The 12775-nt window shown below is 45.3% G+C and overlaps 2 pseudogenes across 1 annotated transcript; one reads left to right on the top strand and one right to left on the bottom strand.

The window, feature by feature from the left end:
- The first annotated feature begins 5023 nt into the window (after window positions 1-5023).
- On the top strand, window positions 5024-7881 carry LOC104998698 (annotated as a pseudogene).
- A 1449-nt stretch (window positions 7882-9330) lies between these two features.
- LOC104998676 lies at window positions 9331-10897 on the bottom strand (annotated as a pseudogene). The gene has a single exon (XR_826495.1). The product of XR_826495.1 is annotated as a protein C19orf12 homolog pseudogene (transcript).
- Window positions 10898-12775: the final 1878 nt, after the last annotated feature.

Below are 12775 nucleotides of genomic sequence, written 5' to 3'. Positions count from 1 at the left end.
CCGAAGCTCAGTTTCTCTCCTTCCCCATAGCACTGATTTTTTAAAAAGTGATTTTCATATATTTTTTCCGAAAGTGCTGCAAGGATTGGATGGGCCCTGTCATTTCACCACCCTATTTAATAGCCAATTTCTGAAGTTTCCCAAGAGCAGGGGAAGTTAAATCTTGGACCAGTACTTGAAAACCATTTCACTGTGAGTATCCGCTTTGGATCACTAGGATTTGAATCGAGTTGCCCTTCATCCCACAATGGAGCATTCTCAAGGCAAAGGAAAGAGGCCTGTGGAGGAGGTCAGCTGGTAGTGTAGAAAATGGACAGTTGGCTTCAGAAGCAGTAGTGGGAGCTACCTCCCAGCCCTGGGCAGAACAGAAAAGACTAGAGTTAACCACCTTGAACTTTCCTTGTACTTGTTGTTTAGTCACTAAGTGGTGTCTGACTCTTTACAGCCCTGTGAACTATACCCTGCTGGGCTCCTCTGTCCATGGGATTTCCCAGGCAAGAATACTGGGGTGGCTTGCCATTTCCTTCTCCAGCGAAATCTTCCCGACCAGCTATTGAACCTGCGTTTCCTGCTTGGCAGGTGGGTTCTTTACTACTGAGCCACCTGGGAAGCCCTCTTTGCACTTAGCAGGGCTGCGGATTAGAGAAGATCAGTTCTACTGTGTCGTGGTTAAGCCAGACATTCTTGGCTGGCAGCACAGACAGGGGCCAGGTCAAATGGTAGGGCTAGCGGAGGCCCCTGGTGTGGGGAGGAAGTGTGTGACTACTACTCAGCAGTTCTGGGAAGAGCTCCCTTGGCCTCTCCAGCCCTGCTGGGTCAGGGTGGGCTTCACCCCTGGGCTTTCAGATCTGACTGTAGAACATCTTGAACTCTAGACTGTCTGCCAGACTTCAGTGGCCCCTGCTCTGCCTTGACTTGGGTCTTTTGCCTCCCTGCCCTGATCACTTATTAACAGGAAGTATTTTGTGAACACTTTGCTGCTATGTTAGTTGTACTATTTTTTTTTTTTTTTCAGTCAATCAGGTTTTGATGGGGAAATTATGGTGGTAGGTGCTTGTCTAGGCCTTGGGGTAGAGCAGTGGGCAGGGCTTCCCTCGTAGCTCAGTCAAAAAAGAATCTACCTGCAATGCAGGAGACCCAGGTTTGATTCCTGCGTTGGGAAGATCCCCTGGAAAAAGAAATGGCAACCCGTTCCAGTATTCTTGCTGAGAAATCCCATGGACAGAGGAACTTGGCAGGCTACAGTCCATGGGGTCGCAAGAGTTGGACAGGATTTAGCAACTAAATGACACCAGAGCAGTAGGCAAGATGGGCTTTTGTGGGATGTACCTTCTCAAAGTGGAAAGTTGAAGTAAGTAGGCAGGTAAATTAAACAAGGTAGCTTGAGAGAACAGCCAGGAGTGTCGGCACCTCACAGTTGTTAGTTCTGCTGCTCGGGACTGTGCCGAGGGAAGGGGTCATGTGCTCATGTCTGTTTTCTGGCAAGGAGACTGCAACTCCAAGAGGAAGACTCTGGTCCAGGGTCACACAGTTGATGAGAGGAGACAGCATCCAGGTTGAGTGAATTAGTGTCTGTTGCTGCATAACCTGTTACCCCAAAACAGTGGCTTAAGAAAATAATCATTTATTATGTCTCATGGCTTTGTGGGTCAGGAACTCAGGGGACAGTGGAGAGATTTGAAGGTTGGGGGCTGGAATCCTCAGAAGGGCCTCAAGATGGGAGTTGGTTAAGACCTCAGCTGGGACTGTGGACTGGAACCCCTACACCTGGCCTTTCCATGCACTCTGGGATTCCTTATAACATGGTGCCTGGGTTCCAAAGGCAAGGGTTGGAGCCAGCTAGGTTGAAGCCCAACTTTTTTTCTGACACAGCCTTGTACATCACATAGCATCCATTGTCGGGGCAGTCACAAGGCCATGCCCAGATTCAAGGAGAGGGAGAACGGACCTCACTTCATGCTGGGCTAAGCATCAGTCCCGCTGTGAAAAGAACATGTGGGATGGGATAAATATGTTGCTGCAGCCTTCTTTGGAAAGAATGATCCACTGCATCTGGTCTGTCTACTCCAAAGCCAGTGTTCATGGCACCTCACACGCTGCCATGTTCCCACCCAGGCCCATCACCCAGGCGTTGCTTGCTGTTTGCTGCCTTTCAGTCTCTTTCTGGGTCTTTGGTTGCTTCTGGATGCTTCAGGGCCAGCAGTAGTCCCACTCCTAGCCCTTCCTGCCAACTGTAGTTCGTCCTACGGTCCATTGTAATTTTAGGCCACTCTGGATAGAGTTTATTCTCTCTGGTTTTTGAAACAGGAAATCCTCTTTGTTCTTCAGGTTCCATTAACCCAAGGGGAATCGGAGAGTGGGCTTCATATCAGACAGCGCTCTCCCCTACCCCACCAGCAGGGTTGATTTTCAAAATACTTAATCAATGAAGCATCCACTTACACAGCCCATGGAGCAAGGAAGGGAACCCCCAAAGATGAAAGGGCTGCCACCGAGAACCGCATGGAGGCCTCCCCAAGAGGGCGCTGTGCTGGGACCGAGTGGCAGTAAAGCTAAGCAGGACAGGAGTGTTCTTGGGGTGGAGGGGAGGAGAAATAATCTTTTTCGTCTAGAACCCATCTAGGTTCTTTATTTAGCTGGGGCCCTGGAAATGAGACCAACAAAAGACAGATTAACAGGAGAAAAACAGAAGTTTATTACCATGTGCATCGTGCATGCACGTGGGAATAGTCAGTGATGAGAAACCCAGAGAGACCATTAGAACTGGGGCTTATATACCATTTTAGGCTAAACAAAGGAAAAGGGGTTTTGAGCTTCCGGGTGGAGGCAAGTTTTGGGAAAGCGATCAGGAAAAGTGTGTGCTAAGTCAGTCGCTTCCATTGTGTCTGACTGTTTGCGACCCCATGGACTATAGCCTGCCAGGCTCCTCTGTCTGTGGGATTCTCCAGGCAAGATTATTGGAGTCGGTTGCCATTTCCTCCTCCAGGGGATCTTCCCGACCCAGGGATTGAACCTGCATCTCTTAATCTACTGTATTGGCAGGCAGGTTCTTTACCACTAGTGCCACATGGGAAGGAAAAGTGTAGTCAGTAAGTATTGTTACTAAGGTTTGTCATGCAGATTTAAGCCAGTTCCCTCTCCTTAAGAGTGTTGTTAAAACTCCTTTTCCAGGTACATGATGGGGAGACGCCTTAATAAATGCAAATTTCTTTTATAAAAAGAAAGCCTGTGCTCTGTTTTAGAGCTTTTCCCACAGCTGCAGGTTAATGGCCTTTAGCTTAAAATAATCTATATGCCAAAGAGACATGTTCTGGGGTAGCATATCCTGGAACCTTTCAGGCATGAGTGATGAATTCCGGTCAGGGCAACTGGGAAGGCTGGCTTCCGTGGGTGCTGGAGGGACACAACAGAAGCTGGGCTTATGCTTCCGGACCTATTCATGGTGCAGTGAGCCCCTCATAAGTGAACTGGAGGTTATACCCTGAGGTTCCTGAATAAGGTCCTTTAAGTGCTTCCAGGGCTTTCCAGGCAGCACTAGTGGTAAAGAATCTGCCTGCCAATGCTGGAGACTCAAGAGTTCCATCCCTGGGTTGGGAAGGTTCCCTTAGGGAAGGGCGTGGCAACACACTCCAGTATTCTTGCCTGGAGAATCCCCTGGGCAGAGGAGCCTGGGGAGCTAGTCCATGGGGTCGCAGAGTCTGACATGACTGAAGTAACTGAACTCAAGTGCTTCCAACTCGTGTGTCCTACTGGATAGGGAAGTGCCCACATTCACAGGACGTAAATCTTATAGTCTTTAATTGTCTGTAAGGATATCCCTTTTTCCACTTGTATCCAATTCAATAGCTTCTACATGTTTCTAAAATAACTTACATTTTCCTTTTTAATCATTTGGCTCACTGGTGTAACTCCTCACCTCACATCTTTCCATCTTAATGCACAACATACATTAGCTCATTTCCACACAGCAAATTGGCAAATATTTCATGTTAATATTGTTCCCTCTGCTGTGTTTCAAACCTTTGGAAAAATTCTCTGATACCCACACCACCCACACATCCGCACACTTTATTCTTTCATTCTCTATGCCTTTGGCCTCATACTTGCCCCCAGCTCAGTTGTGTGCATGCTAAGTCGCTTCAGTCTTGTTCAGTTCTCTGCGACCCTATGGACTGTAGTCCACCAGGCTCCTCTGTCCATGGGATTCTCCAGGTGACAGGTGAGAATACTAGAGTGGGTTGCCATGCCCTTCTCCAGGGGACCGTCCTGACCCAGGGATTGAACCCGTGTCTCCTGCATTGGCAGGCGGGTTCTTTAGCACAGGTGCCACCTGGGGAGCCCCAACTCAGTTGTGTAGTGGTTACTTATGTTGGAATTGTGTCTCTGACCATTTCAACCTGCTTCAAACACTCTGAGGGTTGTGACTGAGTGAACTTGTGCTGGATTTTCTCCTGGAGTATCCAGTAGATAACTGTCCGCACAGACTGAATGCATTTGGAATGTTAGTCTTAAAGCCTCTGTTAAACCATTTATTGAACAAATTAGGTTTCATGAAAGCAGATTATTTACACTTCTTTTAATTCTCTGTTGTATTTCCCCTAGAATCTCTAGAAAGGATTTTCCTGTATGAGGACATTAGAGCTTTTGGGCATGGGTAGCTGATAAACAGACAAAAAGAGCAGAAATTTCCAGGTCCCACTGAGAGAAAGAGGACAGAGGTGATCATGAGAAAAATGTATTACATACGTGATTTGAAAAGTAGAACTAGGGTTGACATCACTTGTAGGGTTGAGATTAGGATTATTAAATTTAAAATGGGGGTCTACATTGAGATTAAGATACAATCTAATTAGGAGGCCAAGGAGTCAAGAACATTAGTCCATGAAGGCTAAAATGAAGATTAGGATTGAAATAGAGTTAATACTGCTGTGTTGTGCTGATTCCAGAGTAAATATTGAATCAAAGCCTTTTTGTGTTGGGACTAGAATAAAACTAGGCTTTTCCTTTTTCTTATTTTGTCAGCATGTGCCCAAGAGAATTTGGTATTGTCTTTGCCATGGAAAAGCGGCAGACAGCAACTGTGAGATTAGGATCCCAGAACCCTTGACACATTCTTTAGAGACATTTACTCACTCATTCATTTATAGAACTAATTAGGGGCCAACTGTCTGCAACATTATGGTCTGTACTTTTGGGAATCTGAAATCTAGTGGAGAACTGAGGAACACACCCCATAAGCTGTCCCAAAACTTCCTCCAGGCAGGCTATTGTTTCTTGTTCCCAGGGAACAAGAAGTTCCTTAGAGTTCCTGTAGGATGCTCTTAGGAACTCTCTCTTCCCTTCTCTCTTCCCTTCTCTCTGCTCTTGTTCAGGGAAGCAAACCTCCTTCAGCTGGGGGATCAAATTATTTCTAGATGGGGATATTTTCCTCAGAGTTCACCGAGAGCTTGAGACTTCTCACCTGGGCTAGGGAGACACTATTTGTATCCAACCGCAGGGTTGAGACCACGAGGACTTGAATCAGTCCTCTTGGGTCCACATATCTGACATGGTTCAACTGCTACTTAAACTCTGCATTTGGGAGAGGATGAGATGGCTGGATGGCATCACCAACTCAATGGACATGAGTCTGAGTGAACTCCGGGAGTTGGTGATGGACAGGGAGGCCTGGCATGCTGCAATTCATGGGGTCACAGAGTCAGACACGACTGAACTAAACTGAATATTATCTGTTTCATAGTGTTGTACCATAGATTAAATGTGTAGGCCACTTTAATTTACCCCTGGGATATCATACTCACTATATAAATACCTAATAATAACAATTATGATAATTATCATCTTTCTGAGCAAGAGCACAGGACTAATAACCACAGTGGACACTGCTAGGTCTTAGGTCAGGAGTCTGGGATGCCAGATGCAATATCACATTATGCCATTAGATGGCACCAAACCCACACTGTCCAAACATTGACTCCTGAATCCTTGTTCTCAATCACATTAATAATCGGTTCTGCCTAATGAAGATAAATGGGAGAACTATATAAATACATTGCTGTGTTGGGGGGAAGAAGGTTCTTTCCTGAACAATAAAAATAGAAGATTATAATTTATAATTTAAGAACAGTGAACATGACTTTTAAAATGTTTTCCTTATAATGATACCTGTCAGGGACCATGCAGTAGAAAGATTTCTATGTGACTTTGATCTATCACATCACCCATGATGGTTTCTATATCATTAGGAAATTTGATTCAGCATCATCCTGAGAGTTAAAAGTCTTCTGCATCCACTTTTAGTTTGTTTGAAAAATATTTATTGGGACTTCCCTGGTGGTCCAGTGGTTAAGGCCCCATGCTTCCAGTGCAGTGGTTCAGGTTCAATCCCTAGTCAGAGAACTAGGATCCCACATGCTTTGTGATGTGGTCAAAAAAATTAAATGAGAAGTATTTATTAAATTACAGCTAGGAACCTCAGAGGTCATCTAGGCTCAAAGTCTTCCTTTTACACATGAAAATATTGAGGTAGAGGGAAATGAAGTGACTTCCTCATATCAAGTCACTGGTCAAACGCAGTTTTGCTAGGTGGAACCCGGGTCTCCTGACTAAGGGTGTTTCCTCTACCCAGATGACTCTGGATTTAAAGGCTGCTACAGATGTGCTCTGCAAAAAGTTGGACACATGTGCTGATCTGTGTTGCTCAAAATCATCACACTAAATGGTAAGCAGGAGTGGCATGGACTTTGGACACAGTCTGGAAGAGAGATTCAGCAGATTAAAATTCAGTAGTCAGCAGTATATTGGGTTGTATTAATAGAGGTAGAGCACCTGACACAAAGAAGGTGATAGTTGTGATCTACCCAGTGTTGGTTCTACCAGCCTGGGACATTGCATCTGTTTTCAGGCAGAACACACTTTCAAAGAAGGGGATTGGGAGGCTCAAAGAGAAATCTGTCTTCAAATATCTGAAGGGCTTTCATGTGAGAGGAAGATTAGATTTCTACTTTGGCCCGGAGGAGTACAATCAGAAGCAGGGAAGCAGCAGAAGAGCACTAGTTTGGAAATCAAACAGGCTTGAGTACACAGGGCCACTCACTAGCTATGACTTTGGGATGATTTACCTTATTGAGCCCAAGTTTATTTATTTATAGGAGGGAGATTCTATCTTCCTCATAGAATTTTCTGGTAAATACTTCAACTAGGGTATACTAATATTTGGCTGCCTTCCTAAACTAAGGGTTCAGATCTGTAAATGAGCTCCAGTGGACACCTAAGCATGTGTGTGCTGAGGTCCGTTCTCCTTCCCCACTCCCCATGGTCTGGGTTTTCCTTTGCTTGTAAGGGATACATCACCCTGTGTGTGTTGTCCTTCCCAACTTTCCTGGAATTTCCTGCTTTAGGGCAACCACAGCACAGAGAAGCACTGCCTCCTGCTGGGCTTCTCCAACTGACCCTCCCTGCAGCCTGTCCTTTCCGCCCTCCTCCTCTGCTACCTCCTGATTGTAATTGGCAACTCGGCGCTGGTGCTGCTGGCAGTGTGCGCCCATGTACTACTTCCTCTGCCATCTGTCCCTGGTGGATATAGGCTTCACCATGAGCCTGGTGCCACCCCTGCTGGCCAACGTGCATTGCCAGGTGCTGAGGCTGGAGCGTGGTGGCTGCCTGGCACAGCTGTGCGCATCGCTGGTGCTGGGCTCGGCTGAGTGTGTCCTCCTGGCGGTGATGGCTCTGGACCATGCGGCTGCTGGTGCGGTCTGCCGTCATCCTGGCCTACCTGCTGCCGTGGCCCATGCTGTATGGGGCATGAGGATCAGAGGCAGCCGCAGGAAAGTAGTGGGCACCTGTAGGTTTCACCTGACAACCATCTGCCTGTTCCATTGATCTGCCATCTACCCCTACCTGCAACCCACGCACAGGTACAACCAGCTTTGGACAAATTCATTTCTCTTTTCTACACTGTAGTCACATCCGCCCTCAACCCACTCCTTACCACCCTCAGGAATAAGGAAGTGAAGGGGGCACCGAAGAGGTACCTGGGGGGTGTGGGGAGAGGGCAAGACGCACAGTGAGTCAGGCAGGGAAGGAAGGAGGGGAGTGTTATCCCAGGGCCCAAGGATGGGAATGCCCACTGGAAAGTCGTCAGTTTAGCCTTCAGGCTGTTCATTTCTCCATGAGAATCTGTAAGGTTTGTCCTTAAGCAGCCGATGGTTGATGGGGGAGAGCCCTTCCTCCCATCAGGAAAGGTTCATGTGCTTCTAGGGAAGTGTCTATATCTGTACACATGCAGGTTTAGTGTTGGTGGAGATGGTCCTCAGCCTCTCTCTAAGCCAGTAAGGAGAGAATACATGATTTGAGGAAGAATTTCACCATCCTCAGGGGATGCTATAACCAACCCTCCCACCTCCCCCCGATCCAGAGATTCCATGTGCTAAAAGGATGTACGACTCGATCGCGGCTGTTAGAAGAGACCATGGAAGACCCCGTGGCCTGCTATCAGAGTATCCCCAAATGACAAGAGGGTCATGGATTTTTCCCTGCAAGAGACCCCATCCAGAAGCATAAGCCCTGGTCTCTCGTCTCAGGGAATCAGTCCAACCAAATGTCCACTTGCCCACTTAAATGGTGCCCACCCCAGGACATTTGATTCATAGTCGTGATGAATAACACCTATGAGTGTGCTTTGTGCTGAGTGGGGTTAAGTTCAGAAACACTTCTGCAGGAAGTGGTTCTTGAGACAGTTATAAAGAAGGGAAGAGACTAGTAGGGGAGAGGGTGAACATATATCAGGTCAAGAGAAAAGCATACATGTGATCAGGAGGGAGACTTGAAGTGGTGACAGAGGAGGAAAAGAAGGGGATGAGATGGAGGAAGCAGAGAGGGGAACACTCCACTAGCCAGACTGTGGGCAGAGTGTTGGGTCAACCCAGAAACCAATCTCCGCCCCCCTCACTCAACCCAGAGAAGACCTGCTAGGGCCTAAGGCAGGCAGGAAAGAGACTGCTCCTCAATACCCCACCTTTCTGAAAGTGTTCCCACCTCCAGCATATCTATTCCCCAAGAGCTCCCACCAGAGGCATAAAATTTCTAGATCCCCAAGATGAATATCTTGCCATGATCACCATAATCTCCAGAAATAAGAACCATTTAAGTGGGTGTGAGAATAACAGGGGGCTTGGTACCAAGTTTCATTCATACCAAATAGCTTTTAAAGAGTCAAGAGGACTTTTGAATTGAATTTCTAAATTTTTATGAATAAACCTGCAATCATGTCAGAGTAAGTAATAACTCATTTCATAATAAACTATTTCACTCTTCTCTGTGAGTAGAAAGTGAGTTTGGCACAATGTTTATTTACTGATTTGACAGATGGAACACTGGGCTAAACATAGATGCAAATACAAATATGAGTAAAACATGAGACCCCCACCTAAAACTTACTATATTGTTGGATGGAAAAGAAATAGACATTTTGAGATAAATCAGAGGGAACCAAGAAAGGATTAAATTGTAAGCTTCCTTGAATGTTATCTCTAATTTGCCTTAAATTTTCATTTATTAGTTTATAGTATATTATACTTATATGAATTCTGTCATTTAGTCAATTACGTTAGAATCAGAGAATCCCTGAGCTAGAAATATTCTGCAGGTTTCCTCCCTACTCTGTCCACTCTTTGAGTTCTATTTATCTTTCTGATTAATTTTGAGAATTTTTCAAAGGATGTGATTAGTGAGTAAGAATAAAAAGGATAAACGGTCTTTTACTCTGGGTATCACTGCACTCCCAGGATGGTCATCCATCAATGCAGAAAAAGTAAATTATCTTTGCTGTACCCCACAAAAAACTGTGACATTGCAAATCAGTTATACATCAACCATAACAAATTTGGAATCATCCAAATGGACTCTGCTTCCCAGGGCAGAGGCCTACTTGTCCTACTTCATTTCTAATCCCAGCTCCTTGATGAAATAGTTATTCAGCATATCCACCAGCTGCTTCTGCAGGGTCTTACTGCCCATGACTAGCATGGTCAGCTGCTCAACACTTGTCCAGGACAGGTTCCTAAGGATGGCAATGGTATTGATAAAGAGCCTCTTCTGTTTGTCAGCTGGTAGCTCCATTATGATCTGAGGAACTGGCTTAAACTTTCCACTCATCATCCATGAACCTAACAGACCCCCGACGGCTCCTCCGATGGCTATTCCTGGTGGACCGCCCACCAAACCACCCACAGCGGCCACAGTCCCAGTAACTAGGCCACCCAACAAGGAGTACTTGAAGGCCACCTTTATCTTCCTCTTCTCAGAGACAGAGCACAGCAGCCTCATGATGTCCTTCACTGCATCATCAATGTTAGGCATGTAGGCCCCATCCTCTCGGGATCCTCTGGGGGTCCTCTGGGGTTTTACGGTCTTCAAACTCCTTGGAAGGACTTTATTTTTCACAGGAACCTGGGCTTCAGATCGAGAGTGGTCACTGATGTTCTTCACTCTGTTCTGTGAGAGGGCAGTGAAGCTCTTTAATTTCCCTTGCTCAGACTGGACGTTCACCGGGACAACGAAGGACAGGAGACAATTACCTACAGTACCTGCTACCATTTGCATCCTTTATTCCCCCTTCTTATTATTCCCACCCTTCAATGCCTGCCTGATCCTCCTCATCCATTCCAACAAGCTGTATCCCTTCCTTCTTTGGAATTTTCCAGGTTATAAGGCAAGAAAAACTGTCCTATTCCTTTGTGATCATACCTGTTATCCATTCCAAAATATTTCAATGATTTCCCACCTCACTTGCCTATTTCCTATCCATACAAAGTTTGTCAGATGTCAAAATTCACTGCAAATTGGAATTGACATAAAAATAGATACCTAATGAGAACTTACTGTATAGCACAGGGAACTTCTACTCAGTGCTTTGTGTTGAACTAAATGGGAAGAAAATCCAAAAAAACAGGTGCTATATATGCACATATACCTGATTGACTTTGCTGTACAGCAGAAAGTAACACGACGTTGTAAAGACACTGTGTGTGTGTGTGTGTGTGTGTGTGTGTGTGTGTATACGGGCACGTACACATGTGCTTAGTCGTGTCTGACTCTTTGCAGCCCTATGGACTGTAGTCTGCCAGGCTCTTCTGTCCATGTGATTTTCCAGACAAGAATATTGAACTGTGTTTTCATTTCCTTCTCCAGGGGATCTTCCCAACCCAGGGATGGATCCTGGATTTCTTGTGTCTCCTGCTATGGCAGGCAGTTTCTTTACCACTGAGACACCTGGGAAGCCACCTGGGAAGACATTATATTCCAATAAAATATTTTAAAAAATTAAATACAATCACAAAGTATCCAAAGATGTACACCAGATTTCCAAAAAGAGTTTCTCAGACTTGAGAACCTAATGAAATGCTCACAGGGCTTCCTCCTTGAATATGTTACAAGGAAATCCTGGTTAGAAGATGCATCCTCTGTCCTGTTAGTTTCTTTTTTAATTTCCCAGTGGTTTATAGTAATAGCTCATGTTTTATAAAGACACTATGTTCAATATAGGTGGAATCAATTTAAGAAGGAGAAACATCAACAACCTCAGATATGCAGATGATACCACTATAATGGCAGAAAGCAAAGAGGAACTAAAGAGCCTCTTGATGAGGGTGAAGGAGGAGAGTGAAAGAGCTGGCTTAAAACTCATATTAAAAAAACTAAGACCATGGCATCCATCCGCATTACTTCATGGCAAATAGAAGGGAAAAAGGTGGAAGTAGTGACAGATTTCCTCTTCTTGGGCTCTAAAATCACTGTGGATGGTGACGCAGCAATGAAATCAGAAGACCTCTGCTTCTTGGCAGGAAAGCTACGACAACCTAGTGTGTTGAAAGGCAGAGACATTACTGGCTGACAAAGGTCCATATAGTCAAGATTCAAGTCTATGGTCTTCCCAGTGGTTACATTCGGTTGTGGGAGCTGGACTGTAAAGGAGGCAGAGCACCAAAGAATTGATGCCTTAGAACTCTGGTGCTGGAGAAGACTCCTGAGAGGACCTTGGAGAGCAAGGAGATCAAACCAGTCAGTCTTAAAGGAAAGTCAGCCCTGAATACTTGTTGGAAGGACTAATCCTGAAGTTTAAACTCCAGTATTTCAGTCATCTGATGTGAATAGCGGACTCATTGGAAAAGTCCCTGATGCTGGGAAAGATTGAGGGCAGAAGGAGAAGAGGGCATCAGAGGATGAGATGGCTGGATGGCATCACTGATGCAATGGACATGAACTTGGGCAAACTCCAGGAGATGGTGAGGGACAGAGAGGCCTGGTGTGCTGCAGTCCATGAGGTTGCATAGAGTCAGACATGACTTGGCAACTGAACAGCAACAAAAATGTTCAATATTTGGGCTTCCCAGGTGGTACTATGGTAAAGAATCTTTCTGCTGTAATACTAGAAACTATAAAACTCTTAGAGGAGAACATAGGCAGAACACTCGATGACATAAATCAAAGCAAGATCCTCTATGACCCACCTCCTAGAGTAATGGAAATAAAAACAAAAGTAAAGATGTGCGACCTGATTAAACGTAAAAGCTTTTGGACAACAAAGGAAACTATAAGCAAGATGAAAAGACAACCCTTGGAATGGGAGAAAATAATAGCAAATGAAACAACTGACAAAGGATTGACTTCCAAAATATACAAGCAGCTCATACAACTCAATACCAGGAAAACAAACAACCCAATCAAAAAGTGGGAAAAAGACCTAGACAGACATTTCTCCAAAGAAGACATACAG

Source organism: Bison bison, unplaced genomic scaffold (genome assembly GCF_000754665.1).
Source record: "Bison bison bison isolate TAMUID 2011002044 unplaced genomic scaffold, Bison_UMD1.0 scf7180017853217, whole genome shotgun sequence".
Taxonomy (NCBI): Eukaryota; Metazoa; Chordata; class Mammalia; order Artiodactyla; family Bovidae; genus Bison; species Bison bison.
Note: the sequence above shows the minus strand (reverse complement) of the source record. Positions and strands in the feature narration are given on the sequence as shown.